Genomic DNA, 5785 nt, shown 5'->3' with positions numbered 1-5785 from the left:
TTGGGCCTGCTTAGGCCGACTACCCTAGAGGTTGAGGTCAGGCCGGCCACCCCAAGGGGTCTTTGGGCATATTGGGGCCGACCACCCTAGGGGTTGGGGTCAGGACCACCCCTAGGGGTCCTTGTCCATGCTGGGGCTGACCACCCCCGTGGTAGGGGGTCAGGCCGACTACTCCTAGGCCCTTGGGCCTGCTTAGGCCGACCACCCCTAGGGGTAGGGGTCAGGTCGACCACCCCTAGGGGTTATAGGCTTGGTCGACTTCCCTAGGTTCTGGACCTATCTTTTTTGCCCGTCGGTCTTTTCTCAATACTTTGTCGTTTTTCCCTGATTTGTGATGTCACGTGTCACATTCTCATTCGCCATGCCATCCTCGTATTTTTTAGGGATAACACTCTCCAACTCATGGTTGGCTAAGCTTCTCCTTACCCTTACCTGCACCATAAAGCACCCATGAGCCAAAAGACTCAGTAAGAAAACATACTAATAGATTTAGATAGCCAACAGAATATAACAACATGCTTGACTATAATAATTGAAACCAAGCATACAAACTGTACCAGTAAGTGACCATAGGGTCACACAAGTGCGTGTCACACTCCCAATCATTCATATGGCATATGAGCCTGTCAAGTGCATGGTGTACTCCCATTCATTCATATGGCAATCGAGCCAGACAAGTGCATGATGCACTCTCAGGGTGGCCTAGCCATAACGGCCTGCACTCAGCACGCATGATGTCGATCATGACTGATAAGCTGAGCCTTGCAAACCCTCGACTCATAAGTCGTGCCTTGTGAACCCTCGACTCATAAGTCGAGCCTTGTGAACCCTTGGCTTATAAGCCGACCTTATAAATCCTCGACTCGTAAGTCGAGCCTTGTGAACCCCTTGACTCATAAGTCAAGCCTCATGAACCCTCGACTTATTAGTCGGGCCTTGTAAATCCTCGACTCCTAAGTCGAGCCTTATAAATCCTCGACTTATATGTCGAGCCTTGTAGTCCCTCGACTATAAGCCGAACCCCTTTTTAATCAAATATACACTCGGCTAGCAGGTCAAGCTTTTGGTTAGGTGCAATAGACAAGCTCCCAGCTTATAAGCTGAGCCTCCCAGTCGAGAACATACATACATATAATACATTCATCATACATAGATACAAGACATTAGAATGTACTAACATAGGTATACACATGCATAATTATAATCATGCTCATTAGCTGGGCCTGAGCCCTAATCATGTCTACATTTAACAGTTGGGCCAAGCCCTATTCATATTACATTTAATAGTTGGTCTAAGCCCTAATAATATTACATTTAATAGTTGGGCCAAGCCCTAATCATAATACATTTAATAGTTGGGCCAAACCCTAATCATATTACAATTAATAGCTGGGCCGAGCCCTAATCATAATACATTTAATAGCTAGGTCAAGCCCTAATCATAATACAGTCAACAATGGGGCCAAGCCCTAATCATGTTACATTTAACAATGGGGCCAAGCCCTAATCACTTATTTCACGCATCAGGTGCAGTTTTCTTACCTCAAGTCCGAGTGTGATTTAGAACAAGAATGACCCTCGAGCACGAACTTGATCCCGAGCCCCTAGCGATAACCTAGTCACAACCAAGTATGGAATGCTGTAAAAAATGAGTAAATAAAGGCTTCCGGACCAAGTCCTAGCCTCCGGGATGTTGAATCCTACTAAACTAGGTAGTAGGATCGATCCTGAGCCCATAGGTTTGAGTTCTCGTCAATAAAAACTTGTTTTGGCCAATTTTCTATTTTGAGTCATGGCCCCAAGCTCTTGAGCCGCGTCCCCGCTCAAGTCAGGGGCCTAAAACCCTCTCTGAATACACCTAGCACCGCGACACTCTTAACTGGCGTCGCGACTCAAATAGCCCAGCAACTAGCTCCTTCTCCTTTATCTAACTTGAGCTGCGACGCCCAAGAACAGGGTCACAGCTCGACCTGGAAACCCAGATTTTTCTCCAAATCCAACCTTCCAAAATCATCCAAAGGCTTCCCCAAAGCCCCAATTAGGTCCCAAAAACATTTACACACACCATATACATCACAAACATCCCAATAACCAACTTAAATCCAAACCAAAACTCAGAATCCATCAAACCCTAAAATTCTAGAAAAAGCTTAAACCATAGAAAATTAAACTCAAAACCAGAACAAATTCTTACCTCCAATGGCTGAATTATGGTCCCAAGTTGCTCCTAGCTTAATCCTAGACACCAAACCTTCAATCCCCAAGCTTTGTTTTCTCAAAAACCTAAAAATCTTAAAGTCCTCAAGGAGGGAAAGAAAGAGCTACGGGAGAGAAAGAGAATGAGAGCTTTTCCTTTGTTTTTTCTGACTGTTCATCTGTTTTCCACAACCTTCCACATTGGCTAAGTCAAGCCAAGGTCTACCGAAAGACCTAAATGTCCTCAAACCCAATTTTCTTCTCCAATGCTCACAAAGGCACTTTGGTCAATTACCACCATTCCCACTAGTTCCTAATAAACTCCACATATCCAAATAAATCCCAACTATCTCCAAGTAATAATCATTTAATCTCTCATTACCCGATAAACCCCGGTAATGTGCTAAATTACCAAAATACCCCCAGGCTCACCCTGAGTCGGGTATTTGACCCCGTTGTGAATTTTCCGCTAACTTGCTTACTAGGATCGCCGCGTGCTGACTAACCCAAATATATCCACATAATAATGTGGTCTCAATCATAAAACACACATATTTATAATTATACCCTCAACAGGTCAAATTACGAAAATGCCCTTCTAATTAAGAAGCGTGCCCACATGCATATTTAATACACCTAAACATGCAAGCATAATTATATTATAATATAATTCGCATAATTCACATAATAGCATGCTCATAACAAATAAGCACTCAATTGATTCAATTATTGCCTTCCGGCCCCCTAATCCAGGCACTAAACCATATTAGGGAATTTGGGGCGTTACACATGGTTTTAAGAGTCAGAGTTCAGTTTGGAACTTGAGTTCTGGGGTTAAGTCCCGATGAACATATATTTGTCTTATGACTAGGGTTTCTGCCAGGCTCGAGTCAAGATTAGTGCTCGAGGTCGTTTCATTATTCACACGAGGATCGAGGTAAGAAAGCTACACCCGATGCGTGAGATACGTGATTAGGGCTTGGCCCCGTTGTTGAATGTATAATGATTAGGGCTTGGCCCGACTATTAAATGTAATATAATTAGGGCTCGCCCCAACTGTTAAATGTAATATGATTAGGGCTTGGCCCAACTGTTAAATGTAATATGATTGGGGCTTGGCCCAACTATTAAATGTAAAGATAATTAGGGCTCGGGCCCAGCAAATGAGCATGATTATACTTATGCATGTGTATACCTGTGTAAGTACATTGTAATTTGTTGTATCTGTGTATGATAAAGGTATTATATGTATGTATGTTCCCGACTGGGAGGCTTGGCTTATAAGTTGGGAGTTTGTCTATTGCACCTAAACAAAAGCTCGGCATGCTAGTCTAGGGTATATTTGATTCAAAAAGGGCTCAACTTATAAGGCGAGGGACTAAAAGGGCTCGACTTATGAGTTAATGGGTTTACAAGGCTCGACTTATAAGTTGAGGGGTTCACGAGGCTCGACTTATAAGTCAAGGAATTACAAGGTCGGCTTATAAGTCGAGGATTTACCAGGTCGACTTATAAGTCAAGGAAGTACAAGGTACAACTTATAAGTCGAGGGATTACAAGGCCCGACATATAAGTCGAGGGTTTACAAGGCACGACTTATAAGTTGAGGGTTCACAAGGCTCGACTTATGAGTCAAGGGTTTGAAAGGCTCGACTTATCAGTTGTGATTGGCATTATGTGCACTAAGCGCAGGCAGTTATGGCTAGGCCATCCTGGAAGTGCATCATGCAATTGACTGGCTCGGATGCTATATGAATAAGTGAAAGTGTGACACGCACTTGTGTGACCCTATGGTCACTTACTCGTACATTGTGTATGCTTGGTTTAAGTTATTACTGTTAAGCATGCTGTTATATTCTGTTGACTATCTGAATTTGTTAATATGTTTTCTTGCTGAGTCTTTTGGCTCATGGGTGCTTTGTGGTGCAAGTAAGGGTAAGGAGAAGCCTGGCCAGCCATGAGTTGGAAGTGTTAGGGGCAATGTGTACATATGCAGTCTGCTCGACCGCCACGGTCGAGGTATCGCAGGGGAACTAGGGTTGGACCCTGTTTTGCCGCTTAGGTTGACTTATTTTGTAATCCCTGAGTTGTAAACAAATTTTTAAACTTGTATTTTGGGATCCCATGTAAGGACTAAAGTTTTCTTTTAATGGAAATGTTTATTTGTTGAGTAAGATTTTTAATACATGAACCCTTAGTGGCTTAATCACATGTTTTAGTCAAAATGACTCGTTTAGCGAGTCCTGCGCTAATTTAAACACATGTGGAATCATAACCTAATTAGCAGAGCGTTACAATCAGTGTCTTGGGCACGGTACTGAATGGCCCCAACAGAGTTAAAAGTACTAAACATTAGTTGCAGGAGCTGTTAGACTTAGGTTTTATTAGACCCAACTTTTTACCATGGGGTGCACTAGTCCTATTTGTGAAAAATAAGGATGGTTCTCTGAGGATGTGCATTGACTACAGGGAACTGAACAAGTTAACCATTAAGAACAAGTATCCTCTGCCAATGATAGATGATCTGTTGCAGGGTAAGATGGTATTCTGAAAGATAGATCTTCGATCTGGTTATCACCAGCTGAGGATTAAGGAGGGAGATATACCGAAGACTGCTTTTCGTACCAAATATGGGCATTTTGAGTTCTTATTCATGTCATTTGGTTTGACTAATGCCCCAAAAACTTTTATGGATCTGATGAATAATGTGTTCAAAGATTATCTGGATTAGTTTGTGATCGTCTTCATCGATGATATTCTGGTTTATTCTTAGTCAAAGGCAGGACATGAGCAGCATCTCAGGTTGGTTCTACAGAGGCTGAGGGAACACCGATTGTATGCGAAGTTCAAGAAATGTGAGTTCTGGTTACCACAAGTGACTTTTATTGGTCACATTGTTAGTAGGGATGGGATCAAGGTGGGCCCAACAAAGATTGAGGCAATCAGAGATTGGCCAAGGCCAAGGAGCGCATCAGAGATCAGGAGTTTCCTTAGATTGGCAGGTTATTACAGGCATTTTGGAAGGGTTCTCAAGGATTGCTACCTCATTGATAGAACTGACACACAAGAATCAGAAGTTTGCGTGGTCGGATAAGTGTGAGAACAACTTCCAGGAATTGAAGCAACGATTGATTACAGCTCCAGTTCTGAGTCTTTCGACCGATCAGGAGAAGTTTGTGGTGTATTGTGATGCCTCGAGGCAGGGTTTGGGTTGTGTTCTTATACAGTCGGGGAAGGAGATTTCCTATGCATCACGTCAGTGGAAGGAGTACAAACAGAGATATCCCACTCATGATCTGGAGTTGGCAGCAGTGGTCTTTGCATTAAAGGTATGGAGGCATTACCTTTATGGGGAGAAGTTTGAGATATACACTGACCACAAGAGCTTGAAGTACTTATTTGCATAGAAAGACCTAAACATGAGACAGAGACATGTGTAGTGAAGGATTATGGCTGTGAAATCCTGTATCATCAAGGGAAGGCCAACGTGGTTGCAGATGGCTTATGCCGGAAAGGCCATTATACAGTGCGAGACAGATATCCAGAGAGTTGGCAGAGGATATGACCAGAGCTGGAATAAAGTTGTTGG

The sequence above is a fragment of the Humulus lupulus genome, chromosome 5 (assembly GCF_963169125.1).
Source record: "Humulus lupulus chromosome 5, drHumLupu1.1, whole genome shotgun sequence".
In the NCBI taxonomy this organism is placed as follows: Eukaryota; Viridiplantae; Streptophyta; class Magnoliopsida; order Rosales; family Cannabaceae; genus Humulus; species Humulus lupulus.
This window is presented reverse-complemented; position numbering follows the sequence as displayed.